The sequence below is a fragment of the Pelophylax lessonae genome (assembly GCF_965119305.1).
Source record: "Pelophylax lessonae genome assembly, chromosome: 4".
NCBI classification, from domain to species: Eukaryota; Metazoa; Chordata; class Amphibia; order Anura; family Ranidae; genus Pelophylax; species Pelophylax lessonae.
The window spans coordinates 635671256-635687266 of NC_138771.1; the positions used below are offsets into that span (position 1 = coordinate 635671256).

The 16011-nt window shown below is 45.7% G+C and overlaps 1 protein-coding gene across 1 annotated transcript in view; it reads right to left on the bottom strand.

Moving 5' to 3' along the window:
- GP1BA (glycoprotein Ib platelet subunit alpha) overlaps window positions 1-16011 on the bottom strand; it is a 56795-nt gene that overhangs the window by 18716 nt on the left and 22068 nt on the right. The gene's annotated exons all lie outside the window — the stretch shown is intronic.

A 16011-nucleotide genomic window follows, 5' to 3' on the forward strand; every position in this document is an offset into this window, starting at 1 on the left:
TCTGCCCCCCTTCAAATCATTCCTCCCACAGTAGTGTCTTCTTCCCCTTCACATCAACCCCCCACCCACAGTAGTGTCCTCTGCCTCTCCCCTGCAATAGTGTCCTCTGCCTCACACACAGTGGTGTCCTCTGCCCCCCTTCACATCACCTTCCCACAGTAGTGTCCTTTGCCCCTCTGCCCCCCTCACATCACCCCCCACAATTGTGTCCCCTGCCCCCCACAGTAGAGTAGTCTGCCGCCCTTCACATCACTCCCCAGAGTGCTGTACTCTGCCCCCCTTCAAATCATCCCCCCCACATTAGTGTCTTCCTCCCCCCCTCACAGCAGTGCCCTCTACCTCTCCCCTGCAATAGTGTCATCTGCCCCCCCCCCCCCCACATAGTAGTGTCCTCTGCCCCCCTTCACATCACTCCCCACAGTATTATCCTCTGCCCCCCTTCACATCACTCCCCACAGTATTGTCCTCTGCCTCTTCACATCACCCCAAAGTAGTATCCTCTGCTTCCCTCACATCACCCCCCACAATAGTGTCTTCACATTAGTATAATCTGCCGCCCTTCACATCACCCTCAGAGTGGTGTCCTCTGCCCCCCTTCCAAATCATTCCCCCTACAGTATTGGCTTCTTCCCCCCGCCATAGCAGTGTCCTCAGCCCCGTCAAATCAACCCCCCCACAGTAGTGTTCTCTGCCCCCCTTTACATCACCTTCCCACAAAAGTGTCCTATGCCCCCCCTCCATAGCAGTGTCATGCGCCCCCTTCACGTCACCCCCCCCCCGATGGTATTCTGCATACCTTGGTTGTAATAAATGATTACTTGAGTTAGGCATCCCCGTTACTCTCAATGGCACCCGAATCACGGCACGATTTTGCTGCAATTGTTGCCCTACGAATTGCTGTAAAATCACGCAAACAAAATCATGGGACACCTGTCGCCCAAGGAAAGTTCTGGCAATTCGGAATTGCAGAAAGAATTGCAGCCATTCCGCCCGCGATCTGGCATGCCATGGTGTAAACGGAGCCTTACTGCTTGTCCATTCTCCTCTGACCTCTGACTTCAAAAATGCGTTTTCCTCCACACAACTGCCGCTCACTGGATATTTTCTCTTTTTCGGACCATTCTCTTTAAACCTGAGAGATGGTTGTGTGTGCAAACCCCAGTAGATCAGCAGTTTTTGAAATACCCAGACCAGCCTGTCTGGTACTAACAACCATGCCACGTTTAAAGTCACTCAAATCCCCTTTCTTCCCTATTCTAATGCTTGGTTTGAACTTCAGCAAATCGTCTTCACCACGTCTAGATGCCTAAACGCATTAAGTTGCTGCCATGTGATTGGCTGATTAGCAATTTGTGTTACAATTGAACAGGTGTACCTAATAAAGTGGCCGGTGAGTTTATGTGTTAGTAAGAGAAGTGGGCACATGAAACAGAAGCCACGCTGCTCCCAGGCATTAAAGGTGAACACATCTCTCATTCAGGTTCTCTTTCTGAGTGTACATACGTGTAGATACATGCTCCTTAACCCCAACTGTTGCAAGAGATTCCTGAATGCTCCACAATTACATTTTAAGGTTCTTAGAGACTTCTTTTAGCATCAGTCAGCTCTGGGGGTTGAATTTGCTGGTCAGCCAATCCTGGAGAAATTAGCATTTTTTTTTAAATTGACGCCACTGGCAGATTATTTTCTATACAGTGGAATGATTGATGTCAAATAATCCCTTGCCAGGCTCATAGTGTTCACCAACTTTTCTCAATTGTGTGCGTGATTTGTTCATGTTTATATGTAGACACTATTGGACTCAAGATATAATGTCTGACTGTACAAAAAGTCAACAATTTTCATGGGCTGAACTTACATTTTAACATAACTGTCCATTTACAAGCCCCAGAAATGGGCACAGCAGAGATACAGACTCAGGAACTCAGCACAGGGATGGTTAAAGTCACTCATAATGGGCACAGCAGATGTACAGAACCAGAAACTCAGCACAGGGATGGTGGGAACCCCTCATAATGGGAACAGCAGGTACAGACCCAGGACTTTAGTGCAGGGATCCTGGGAACCCCTCATAATGGGAACAGCAGGTACAGACCAAGGACTTAAGTGCAGGGATCCTGGGAACCCCTCATAATGGGCACAGCAGGTACAGACCCAGGACTTTAGTGCAGGGATCCTGGGAACCCCTCTTAATGGGCACAGCAGGTACAGACCCAGGACTTCAGTGCGGGGATCCTGGGAACCCCTCATAATGGGCATTGCAAGTACAAACCTGTGAACTCAGCACAGGGATGGTGGGAACAGGTGTACAAGAGGGTAGGGAGGGCTCTGAGTGTACTCTTCCTCCCCCATATGAGTTATGCAGAGTGGGTGTATGGGACATTCCAGACTCGCCGGGATTATGATTTGGAAACACTTTTTTAGCCAGTCCAGTAGTCCGTTATGTCACGTGGAGTGCACGGTGCCAGGTATCCTTACGGAGTAAAATCCTCCCTGTCGAGGTGGTGGTGCAGGACATTCTGGGTGAGGTTGGGAAGATTCGGGGTCTTGAGAAAGACAGGTGGCAGCAGGAGGCCTGGATAAAGGCGTGGAGGAATATCAGAACTCTGTAGCTGCTGCCTGTTGATCTCGGGGTGTGCGGCTTTTCTTTCTGTCCTTGCTTCACTCCCCTAGATTTTCAGATAAAATATATTTTTGACAAAAGGCTACATGCATGGTGACGGTGATGTTCCTTAATCTGGCTCTCTCGTAGGGTTTATGCTGTGCACAATTCAGATTATTTATTATGTTCTTGTTTGTTTTTTTTTTTGGTTTTGTATAGTTATATTCAATTATTTTGTAAATTTGTTATTTATTTATTTATTATGGTTTTATTGTATATAAGTTGTTGTTGGTTAGATTTTTCAATAAACAAAACAAACCCCTCATAATGGGCACAGCAGCTGTGTGGATCTAGAAACTGAGAGCAAATATGGTGGTAGTCACTCATAATGGACACAGCAGGTGTACAGACCAGGGGACTTGATGCAGAGATGGTGGAAACCCCCCATAATGGGCACAGCAGGTACAGACCCAGGAACCCAGTACTGGGATGGTGGGAACCCCTCATAATGGCCAAAGCAGGTACAGGCCCAGGAACCCAGTCCTGAGATGGTGAGAACCCCTTATAATGGTCTCAGCAGGTGTAAAGACCTGGGAACTCAGTGGAGGGATGGTGGAAACCCCTCATAATGGGCACAGCAGGAGTACAGACTGGAGCAGTAGGTGCAGGGATGGTGGGAACCCCTCATAATGGGCACAGCAGGTACAGACCCAGCAATTCAGTAGAGGGATGGTGGGAACCCCACATAATGGGCACAGCAGGTACAGACCCAGGAACCCAGTCCTGAGATGGTGAGAACCCCTCATAATGGCCAAAGCAGGTACAGGCCCAGGAACCCAGTCCTGAGATGGTGAGAACCCCTCATAATGGTCCCAGCAGGTGTAAAGACCTGGGAACTCAGTGGAGGGATGGTGGAAACCCCTCATAATGGGCACAGCAGGAGTACAGACTGGAGCAGTAGGTGCAGGGATGGTGGGAACCCCTCATAATGGGCACAGCAGGTACAGACCCAGCAATTCAGTAGAGGGATGGTGGGAACCCCACATAATGGGCACAGCAGGTACAGACGCAGGAACCCAGTACCTGGATGGTGGGAACCCCTTATAATGGGCACAGCACATGTACAGACCAGGGAACTCAATGTAGGGATGGTGGGAACCCCTTGAAATGGGCACAGCAAGTACAGATACTCAAATTCAGTACAGTGATGGTGGGAGCCCCTCATAATAGGCACAGCAGGTGTACAGATCTGGGAACTCGGCACAGAGATGGTGGGAGCCCCTCATTATGGGCACAGCGGGTGTACAGACCCGGGAACTCAGCACAGAGATGGTGGGAGCCCCTCATTATGGGCACAGCGGGTGTACAGACCTCGGAACTCAGCACAGGGATGATGGGAGCCCCTCATAATGGGCACAGCAAGTACAGACACTCAAACTCAGCACAGGGATGGTGGGAGCCCCTTATAATGGACACGGAAGGCATACAGACCTGAGAACTCCGTACACGGAGGGTGGGAACCCCTCACAATGGGCACAGCGGAGGTACAGACCTGGGAATTCAGTGTAGGAATCTAACCAAAAGAATCCCTAAGAAACAGAAGAGATTGTCAGGGAGCCGTTAGATAGTGGACAATTACATGTAAAAGAGTTGAAAAAGAACGAGGCAGGGGCACTTAGAACTTTGAAGGAGTCACAGTTGAGACATGATAAGACTCTCATTTCCCCCCCCCCCCGTCACATTTTATCTTAGACGGCATCCCGCTCGCTGTGCCCGCTGGCAGCTGCCCACATGGTGCTGTCAATCAATGAGTGAAAATAAATTCCACTGGTCACGTTCTGTGTTCTTTGTAAAAGTGAATTGGGAGGAACAGGAATAGTTTGTTCTCTTGAGGATCAAGAGAACAGAGAGCAGTTAAATTAGTCTTCTAACCCAAGCCAAGGCTATTAGTGTCCTTGATACCAGGAGAACACTATATTGCAGAGCATGGTGAGACTGCAGTCAAAGCAATAAAATGTATGTATAACTAAAACTGGTTGAACTCCAGCCGGAAAAAAGGCTAAAATCAAATAGCCCAATAAAACAAGCAATAACAAATCCAGCTTTTGATGTAATATTCACTTTCAATCCAGAGATTTTCACCACAGTACTTTTAGCTGCCATTTGATGTCCTTAGTATGATGGCCAGCATCATTCAACCCACTTCATCTGAGCCCAGGTTGTCCCAGACCTGCCCCCAAATGTGACTAGACGATGAGAAGAAAAGCAGCACAACGATGGGCTCACTCTGCTCTCTCTTCCTATCAACATGCTTCCTGTAAGCACAGAAACTGTTTGACAACTTGTGCTGCTTCTTCCTCAAATAGCGCTTCTGTACAAGGACTGCAAGAGGCTGATACCAGGTCACATTCAGGTACACTTTTTTACACTGCTTGCATTTATTAAATTTAACCACTTAAGCCCCGGAAGATTTTACCCCCTTCCTGACCAGGGCCTATTTTGCGATTCGGCACTGCGTGAATTTAACGGACAATTGCACGGTTGTGCGACGCTGTACCTAAACAAATTTGACGCCTTTTTTTCCCCACAAACAGAGCTTTCTTTTGGTGGTATTTGATCACCTGTGCAATTTTTTGATCATGCGCTATAAACAAAAAAAGAGCGCCAATTTTGCAAAAATAACAATATTTTTCACATTTTTTATATGAAATTCCCCCCAAAAAAATGTAAAAATCAAATTTTTTTAACATTTTAGGACAATTCGTTTTATGCTACATATTTTTGGTAAAAAAAATCACAAAAAGCGTATTTTGATTGGTTTGCGCAAGTTATTGCGTTTACTAACTAAGGGAAAGATTTTTGTCATTTTTGTTATTTTTTTTTTCAACGCGTAATGGTGGCAATCTGCGATTTTTTTTTTGCGGGACTGCGACATTGCGGCAGACGGATCAGACCCTTGACTGACATTTTTGACACTTTTGGGGTTACCAGTGACATTACTACAGTAATCAGTGCTATACATATGCACATCGGGTCCGCCGGGCAGTCCGAGCGGGAGCGGGAGCGCGCCTCCAGCGGCGCGCGCTCGCTCCCCAGAGCCTCACAGGCTAGTGACGTACCCATACGTCACTTTGCCTGTGAGCGGCTGACCGCCGCAGTATATGTACTTGCGGCGGTCGGCAAGTGGTTAACCACTCTCTACTGGCGCATTTTTTTATTATTTTTTGCACACATTAAAATCTGCATTTTTTGCTGGGAATTACCTTTACCGCTGAAACAGATATATATTTTCTGATAGAGGAGACCTTGTAGAATAAAATGGTGGAAGTTGCATTTTTTTTAAGTTGCACAATATTTACAAAACTGTTTATCAAACACATATTTTCAGGTTAGGGTCATGGTCAGGTGAAAAGGTTAGGGTTGAAACGGAACCGCAATCCACACTGTGTTTCCGTCAGAATACCGCTTCCTCCAGGCTAAACATAGATATCAGATGTTCTAATTGCTCCCATACAAAACTAGCCGACAACTTAGCTTGTTTAAATTCTGGAACCTTTATTGAACAAACTCACACCTAATATATACCGCATCAGGTCAGGTAAGTCTGATCACATTATCCTATGCAGATGAAATTGTATACAGAACCATAATTAACCTGAACCAATTACCTAGCCATATGGACAAAAACAATAGGTGAATGGGAATGCAGACCCAGACAATGTTATCATTAGCATGTTAATTAACTCAGCACTGCAACAAGGCTAAAACAAAATACATTACACATTATCCTAAGTATAAACACAGAATCCACAGTAGACAATAGATGAGTAAATCAGCATAATCAACAATGTGTTGAAGACAGGTGGTTGAGCTGATGATATTAGGATCTGCTATGAGTCTGACTATGTGAAGCAGTCTCTTATTGGCAATAGGCAGCTAGGCCTAGAGTCCCAGAGTCTTCATATATTCCTTGAGATATATTGTTAACAAATATTACTGTCCCATTTGAGTAATCCAAACCATATTCTCAGTGTCCATTAAGTAGTTGTCCATAATTGTCTTGGTCACCCTGTGCCCCTAATAGACACAGGATGACTTAGACATAAGAGGGGCCTAGGGAGCTGAGAGACGGATTTCTCAACCTCTCTAAGGTAAGCTGAGTTCCATGGGCCCCCTGCAACCTGTCCAGGGGGTCCAGGCAGAGAAGGGAGAAGGGAGACATTACTCACTGTGTAGGAAGGGTCCATGGCCTGGGCGCCAGGTTCTGAGCAGCTGCTATAGCTGCAGTAGAAGGGCTGGAGTCTGGCTTAGTGTTAGGTGGTTATAGGGAAGCTGCATGATGAGAGCCCTCTCCCTCCCTGTCTGTGCTCCGGAGCTGGGCAAACTGCTCCAGCTTGGCTTCCACTGTCTCCCTCACTGTCTCTCTAGTTGAATGGCCTCTATGAGGAGCCTGCAGTGCACCGACGCCAACCTGTGTTCCTTGCTCAGTGGTGTTTGGAGCAGTCTTTCCCCTGGTCATGGCGGCAGATCTGGAGGCTGCTGAAGGGTAAAGGGAGGAATGCAGGGTAAAGAGAGCCAGGTAGTGGGGCAGAGGAGAGGATTTGTGGTAGAGGCAGGAGAATTTACAGGATGGGTCACCTGAGGTTTGAGGTGCAGTGCTGGCCACATCCTGCCCCACCTATCCAGGTATACAGGGGAGCTGCATGGGCACCCTGGAGCATGGGGCTGGTCAGGGGAGGACTGGGCTAGGGGGCAGGGGGGCAACTGCCCCCGGGCCACTAAAAGGCTGCACTGCTTCTGCCACAGACATGCCTAAAGGATTCCTGGTGAAGAGAAGTAAAAAGCCCCCACCGCTGACCTACTGAGTGCAGGATAAAGACAAGGACAGAGCACAGGCCTTCCCCCCAGCATGGATGGTGTAAGTTGTGTCTGAGCAGAGGCCATTGTCATGCCCCACTGGAGACTCTCCTCCTCCGGCCAGCCCTGAACGAGCTGTCCCAGCTTCCCCCAAACGCCCCTGCTGGCCAGGTCGGGAAACCAGATTCAGCCGGTGAGTAGTGAGTACCTGGAGCGGAGCTTCAGCCTGTAATGGGGGTGAGGAGGAGGCCGGAAAGAGAGAGAGTGGGAGGGGGGTCCAGTCGCTGCACCATGGGCCTCTGGTTTGTACTTGCCCCCTGGGCTGAAAGTTGCCAGTCAGCCCCTGGGGCTGGTTTACAATTGTGACCCCTGTGGATACGCCCCTGGTGCTACTAGAAAAGCTACTGACATTATTCTGTCAGTAGCTTTGTCTAGTTCATCAAGCCTTGGAAAGTGTTAAAACCAAACTTCTGTCTATGTCCAGACTGCATGAGTAAAAACTAACTCTGCTAGCCTCCCCCATATCACCATGAAAGGATGTGCTGTGTTTTGCTCAGTGGTTTTCCTTAATAATTATGAAGAAAAAGGGTGAAGTGGATATTTTTTTATCTTCATGATTTTCGGGAAAACATTTTCAGCTGTTATAATATTATGTAAATAGATGTGTAGAATTAACGAAGACTGAATCACTGTTTATTATGCCAGTAAGATATTCTCCATTAGAGGAAAAGGATATATATATATAAATATATATATATATATATATTCTTTTATTGTGTGGATCCCGATATTATACTACTGTGAGGATTCCACATACAGAATTTGTACTAACATTTGAAAAATAAATATTTAACTTACCAGCACGCATGTCAGCATAGGTAGCTGAATTATATGCACGTAAAGCATCATGTATATCTGTGGTCTCCAAACTGCGGCACGGGGCCCAAATGTGGCCCTTTGCTAGCCTTTATGCGGCCCTTGGGGTACTTTTCCTCCCAAGAATATAAGACATTATACCTTTAACTGACACTATTTCTCTCATTGACACCAACAATTGGACACTACTCCTCAAATTGACACCAACAGTGGGGATCTTTTCTGCCAACTGACACCAATGATGGGACACTATTTCTCCCACTGGCGCCAACAATGGGTCACTATTCCTCCCACCACAAATACCAATGGAGGGGCATCTATTCCTCAAAGGGACACCAAGGTTCGGGATCTATTCTGCCCACTGACACCAATGATGGGACACTATTTCTCCCACTGGTGCCAACAATGGGTCACTATTCCTCCCACCACGAATACCAATGGAGGGGCATCTATTCCTCAAACGGACACCAAGGTTCGGGATCTATTCTGCCCACTGACATCAATGATGGGACACTATTTCTCCCACTGACGCCAACAATGATACACTATTCCTCCAACTAATACCAATGGTGAAGCATCTATTCCTCAAACTGACACCAACAATGGGTCACTATTCCTCCCACCACGAATACCAATGGTGAAGCATCTATTCCTCAAACTGACACCAACGATAGGGATCTATTCTACCCACTGACATCAATGATGGGACAATATTTCTCCCACTGACGCCAACAATGCGACACTATTCCTCCCATTGACACCAAAGATGCCACAGTCCAGCCCCACTAAAGTCTAAAGGACAATAAATTGGCCCTTTGTTCAGAAAGTTTGGAGAACCTTTAAGGAAATGTTTGCACAGAGAGCAGATATGCTTTTGGGATTGCACACAATTTTTGGTTCTGTCTGGAGGGCCTTAAAAACTGTGAGACAAGTGTCGGGACCTAGTCAAGCATTCAGGCCAATATAGAGAGGTTGTTTAAAGCTTTCAATAAGACCCTGGCAGTGGCCATTTTGAAGTTGACACCACAGCAGGTACTAAAAGGCAAAAGGGTGGAGAAAAGCTACCTCTTAGTATCTCATCGGCATTGGCAGTGGTACAGTTAGAGTTACAGGTCTCTGATGTTTTGAGATGGACCTAAGTCTGTCTGTGGATCTATCAAATAAAAAAAAAATAAATAACTAAAATGACTAAAGAGATGTGTAAAACTTGAGTTGAGTGTTTTGCCTTTAGTGTTATAGACTTGTAGCACCACCGCTCAAGGAGCTGCTTGGTAATTTTGAGTTCTCTGTTCTGCGCTTGGACTCCAAGAACAAACTCAGCCCCTCTGACACACCTGCTTGAATAAGAATCACTGCAAACATGAATAAAGACACAAATGTAAAATATCTTTAACCTGACTCTGGGTTACTTCCAATAAATAGACACACACCCATGTAGTGATAAATGTATTTAATCAATGAATATGGGTTAGATCAAATTGTAGTTTGAACATAAATTATCACATAGCAGGTCATGTAAATTAATTCAAATTATGATTAGTCTACTAGACAAAGTAATAACTATGCCAAAGTGGCTAAGATAAGGTTCTATACCTCTAACTGAAATCAACATGTGAATTAGCAAATCAGCAATAAACAATGTAGATATAAGTAGATAAATGCAGTACAAATTATTATAATACTACACTGGTTTAGAGTGCACTCTAAGGGAATGACTAGGGGAAAGTTCAGCATCTAAGAGGTACCTCTTTAACTAAGGAAAGGGACAAAGACCCCAGGACAGCAATTGTTAGGGGCAGTCTTTAGTGCTGACTCCTCAGCCGACTATACGTTGGGGCCTAGAAACCGATGGCGCGCTTTAAGGCAGTCCACAAGGGCAGGAAGTATTTGAGTTATAGGGTAGCTAGTTAGGTAGTTCCTAGTGTCTTAGTCTCTAGTGAGGGCAGCAAGTAGTGGTCGCAAGGCCCTCTCACTATCCTTGTTACACAGTGGTAGTGGTCCCTCTGTGTAGGTGTCTCCTCGCTCTGTGTTGTCTGTAGCAACTCCAGTAGGCAGTACGGCAGGGGCTGTATCCGGGAAATGGCTCCAACTCTCCACACTCAGATCACAGCTCTGCATGGTCTGGCTTCCAGTGGCTCAGTCGCAGTCCTTCCCTCTCTCTTTGGGATAGCAACCCGCAGCACCGTCCTCTTGCTCTATCTGTCTCTATTATACTCTAATCTCTCCTCCTCCTCTGTCCCCTAAGCTTGATGGGGGCTGAAGTCCATGCCACATTAACTTAAATGGACAGTGCTTCTCCAAGGACTATATGTCCCATCATCCTCTGCTGCTCCCTCCTAATTGGCTCCTTGTTCTGCTTGCCAGGTAAAGGTACACAAAGGACTTTCTCTCTATTAAATACTTTTTGAGACAAGACTTAGTTCTGTTCTAACCAATAAGCTTTATTTGTATGTTCAAAGCCTCCACAGGAGATTGGAGGACATGCACAAGCTGATCTACTCTTCTATCCCAGATCCTTCCTCTGCCATAGGAACTCACAGCCTGCAGCCTGGAAACTGTTGCAGAAAAAATTGAATGAACAATTTGGAGTACCCAATCAAGTGCTTCCCTGGACCATTGTTAAGCTTAAGGGAAGTCTACCTGGGTCCATACTAGTCACTGTAAAAAGTTTGCAAAATGATTGCTTTGAATCTTAGGGATGGGTCTTAGAACAAAAGGGGAGTCTTTTATTGTTTTTTGTTATATCCAATTTGGTTGTTCTCACTATCACTGTGTGTGTATGAGAGGTATATTGCAGAATTTTCTAGTATAAAATCCGGTGTGGTGCAGGGCAGTGTAAGGACTCTAACCACTTGCCCACTGGGCACTTTCACCCCCTTCCTGCCCAGGCCAATTTTCAGCTTTCAGTGCTGTCGCACTTTGAATTAAAATATGGCGGTCATGTAACACTGTACCCATATTAAGTTTTTATTTATTTTTTTTCACCCAAATAGTGCTTTCTTTTGGTGGTATTTAATCACCACTGGGTTTTTTTACTTTTTGCTAAAAAAAAATTGAATAAAAACCGAAAATTTTAATAATAAAAAAAAAAAATTTTCATTATTTGTTATCAAATTTTGCAAACAGGTAATTTTTTTCCTTCACCGATGGCACTGATAGGCTCCACTGATAAGGCAGAATTAATGGGCACTGGTAGGCGACACTGATGGGCACTGGTAGGCGGCACTGATAGGTAACATTGATGGGGAGACACTGGTGGCCACTGATTGGCAGCAGTAGTGGGCACTGGCAGCAGTGGGCAATAATTGGCAGCAGTGGTGGGGACTGGCAGCAGTGGTGGGCACTGGCATTAGTGGTGGGCACAGATTCGCAGCAGTAGTAGGACCTGGTATTAGTGGTGGACACTGACTGGCAGCAGTGGTTGGCACTGGCAGCAGTGGGAACTAATTGACAGCAGTGATGGGCACTAATTTGCAGCAGCGGTGGACGAAGATTGTCATAAGCCAATTATCAGCTCTTTTCACCTCTCCTTTACACGCTAACAGCGTGAGAAGGAGCGGTAAATAGAGTCAGTAACCAGCTTCTGTTAACATCGTGATTAGCTGTGATTGGACACAGCTGATCACGTGGTAAAGAGACACTGATCGGCTCTTTATCTCAATCTGTGTTCAGCAGTGTCAGGAGGACACTGCGAACACAGAGCACAGACGCGCGGCGGATGCGATCATGGGAAAACATCATATAACGGCCTCCCAGAACTGGATGAATAAACTGTAGCCATTCAGTTTGAAATAGAGATGAAAGGCGAAAGATTTATTTATAGATCTAAAAAAACATTATAATACCTTTTTCTCCCTTTCTTTTTATAAGTGATCATATTCCCACTGTTCTCAGCTGCATAGGAGCTGGGGAAGGAGAAACAGCAGCACACGGATCTTCCCAGTGAATGGCTGTGCAAAGAGGGTGTGTCAGCGCAAGTCTGAACATTAGAGGGTAGCAGGCTGAGTTCCCAGCACACCTAAAGAACTGACCATGGTGTGTTCTCCTGCTTAGTGTGGTCAGTTTTTTTTTTAACTAGGGAAGCAGAGGTACTACCAGGAACATCAGGGATTTCACATAAAGGAAGCAATACAAAGAAAACAGGAGACTTTTTCATACAAGTATGTAGCACTACCCCGTAGAAGCCAATGGTGAATAGGGATCTCCCACCGTGCTCAGCCAGACACACTGAATTTCCACAGCACACTTGAGTCAAGAAACAATCCTTGCAGCTTTGTTTGGGGATGGGGAAAGGGGTATTATGGGATGCCCACTTGACTTTTCAGCAAATTACTCTTCAGGGATACAACTATATACAGTCCATTTATACACTCCTCTTCTGCCTCCTGCACAAATATTGCTTGCAGAAACACTGAGGCCTAGCTGGAACACTGTTTGGATAGAATCTGACAAGACAGTACGCCAGATTCAGAAGTGCCCATTGCAGGCAGGGACTGTGGGCCACTTTAGTGTGTAGAAAAAGTCTCAGTGTCCAGCTACCTTCCTGTGGCTACTGATCCCAGCACCACCTCTTAAGGCATTGCCAGCCCATCTTGCTGTAGCTGCCCCTTTCCCTAGCCCCCCTGGCTAGTCCCCCACAGTCCTACCCGAATTACTTTGCAACCAACCCAGACTGCTGCCTGACAGCCTCCTCAGCACTCCATCTCCAAACTTCCACCCAAACTCTCTTGCCCCTGCTGGGCTGACCCTGAGTGTTTATGAGGTGCCTGCCCCTTTTCAGTCCTCCTGGGGATTGGCTGGGGCCCTCCACACATGGAAGAGAAATATATTTGAAATATATTTAAAAAACTTTTTTCCCCCCAAATATATTGGAAATATTTTTGAAATGCTACAATTTTGGCCATATTTAATATATTTATTAAAAAATTTCCCTAAATATATTGAAAATATATTTTTCTTCCATATGGGTCATTTCTACTCTGAGCAGCTCCTCCTAGACTCCTCCCAGCTGCTTCTGGAAAGTTCTCCAAGTTTCCAGCAAGCAGGGGGAGTCACCAGAAATGCTGCTAATGAGTCATCCAGCCTTCCTGAGTCACTCACCCTGACCCATAATCAAAACAAAACAAAAAAAAAAACAAATTTACCTTCACTACCAAAAAAAAACTATTTGTGACAGCAATAGGCAGTGACAGGTACTCTTTATGGAGGGATCTGGGGTCTAAAAGACCCTAGACCCCTCCACTGCACTTGAATGTATTCAAATGCAGAAAACTGCATTTTTGAATACATTCACTTTTTAAATCCACCGCCTTTAGCAGTCGAGTAACCTGGACATGACGTCATAGACGCCGCCTCCGGGTAACGTCATCACAGACCCGATCGAAGCCACATCCGGCTTTGATCGGGACTCCATCCAGCCAGTGAACGTGCCGGCTGGTTGCTCGGGTCTCCCGGTGGGACGGGAGACACGGGCAGAGCCGCAGAAGCTGGCGGGAGGGGGGGGCGTCCTCTCCCATTCACTGGGGTAACTATCGAGTGACTACCAAGCTGCATCGCTCATTATTGCCGTAAAGCCGACCGCCGGCTCTAAAAACGGCTAGAGGCATCACCCCGGTACAACCACTTAAAGTCAGTCGACGTAGACCTACGTGGGTGGTCGTTAAGTGGTTAATGAGTAGGGATGCTGATTTTATAGCTTTTTTGCTTATACTTTTTTTTTCTCTTCAGTGAAGTTGCTTATGTGTCTAAGGTCAGAATGTGTAAAGCTAGAGTTCCTGCTGAAAAAAAGTCCATTTTGTGGAGGAAACACCCTCCCGTAGAACAAAGAAAGTTTAAAACTGTTTCATAAATCTTTAAGGGAATGGAGCTTCTGATTTCAATACCAGAAAGTTCCCCGGCCATGGGTGGGCTCGATCAACAGTCCACTACACCGGCAAGCACTTTAAAGTGTTACCCAACCTACAACAGTAAAATCAGTGTGTATATGTAGTAAAGCATGCTTGTTATACTCACTGTGGAACCTAAGGGGTTAATCCTCTCCATTGTGTATAAAGTCTTTGTAATCCTATCTTCTCTGATCCTCCTATCTTCTCTGATCCTCCTTCACTGTCCCCAAAAAATAACCTGATATTTACAGAGCCAGGGGACGGACTGCACATGCTCAGTTTGTTGTGTATTGCTAGAGAGTTTTTTTTTCTTGGGAGGGTGCATGTGATCAGCACGGGGCCAATCAGCACTGTCCAGACATGTCCAGACAGAGGATCAGGGGGAGAATGAAAACTCCTCCTACAAGCTTTACTGGGGACTGATAGAAGTCACAAGACTGCTATATACTGCTGAGGAGAAATGGTATTTAGCAGTTTATATTTACTAACATGATTGCATTTCCATGTTCTGTGGGAGACAAGATATAGTGAATGCAGGCTCCTGGGTTTGGTAACACATTAAAAATGGCCCAAAAGCTTCCAGGATTGGACAAAAGGTGGGAGATTAGTATGTGGGCCTCACTCAGAGTTATGCTTTAAGCCCCTTTCATATTTGTGCGACTTGTCCTGCGACTTGGGACTGCCAAGTCGCACTCCATGATTTCCAATGAGTACAGTTCATATCTGTGCGACTTCAAATCGCAACGGCTTCAAAGTAGCCCCTGCACTACTTTGGTCAGACTTTGATGTGTTTTGAGGTCCATTGACTTCAAGATTACACAGGCACTGCTTCAAGTCCAGTCACAATTGCGGCAAAAAAATTGCATGCCTTTTAGGTGGCACAAGTATGAAAGGGGCCTTAGAGACTTTATTTTATATTTGTTATACATGTAGGGTTCTCCCTTAGGCCTCATGCACACTGGACGCTATAAAAACGCCAGTAGCGTTAACTGTAAAAAGGTGTAGCTGAGTTTTGTAGCGTTTTTGCAGTAGCCTTTTTCTAGCTGTAGCATTTTTAGCTTTTTTCAGCAAAACTATACTCCCACAAAAGCTTACGGCTCAAAGATGCCAATAAAGGCCGAAGTTTTTAAGCTTTTATCAGAGTTACAGCTGAAAAAACCCTAGTAAAACCCAATAGTTCTGGGTTTTTTTTCTCCATCCATGCTAAAAAATGCCGATAACAGCCTATGTAAGCATGGACACATGGGATAGCATGCTGGGGAGTTTACTTGCCGCAGAAAAATCCATCTGAAGACAAAAACAACAGCTGTAGAGTCCAGTGTGCATGAGGCCTGAAAGGTTCCTTTCTTCAGCTGCGTTCTCATGAGAAAATAGAAGATAAAATGTTGTATTTATAGATGTATAGCCAGCTATGACCTTGGTGCTAGGCACAGAGATGCATTGTCTTAACTAGCTATAACGTGATCTATCCTTATCTCTTAGCTGTACTAAAGCCATTGTAAGTTATTGAATAGACTAGAGAACTTTATTGCAGCCGTTCTGGGTGCTTGTGTTCTCTCCCTGTGTACACAGCTTTTTTGGGGAAAATTTTAGATATTTTTCTAAGTTATTATGCACCGCACCGCTTCTGACTTTCAAAGAGTATGCCCAGAATTGAAAATATAAGGTGGAGGAAGCAGAAGTTTTTGAGAAAATCTTGTTCTCCAGCCATGACATGCCATGGGCTTCTGCTTGGACATTTTCTGCTGGTGGCATGGTGTATGATAACTGATCCTCTGTAGACATCAGCAA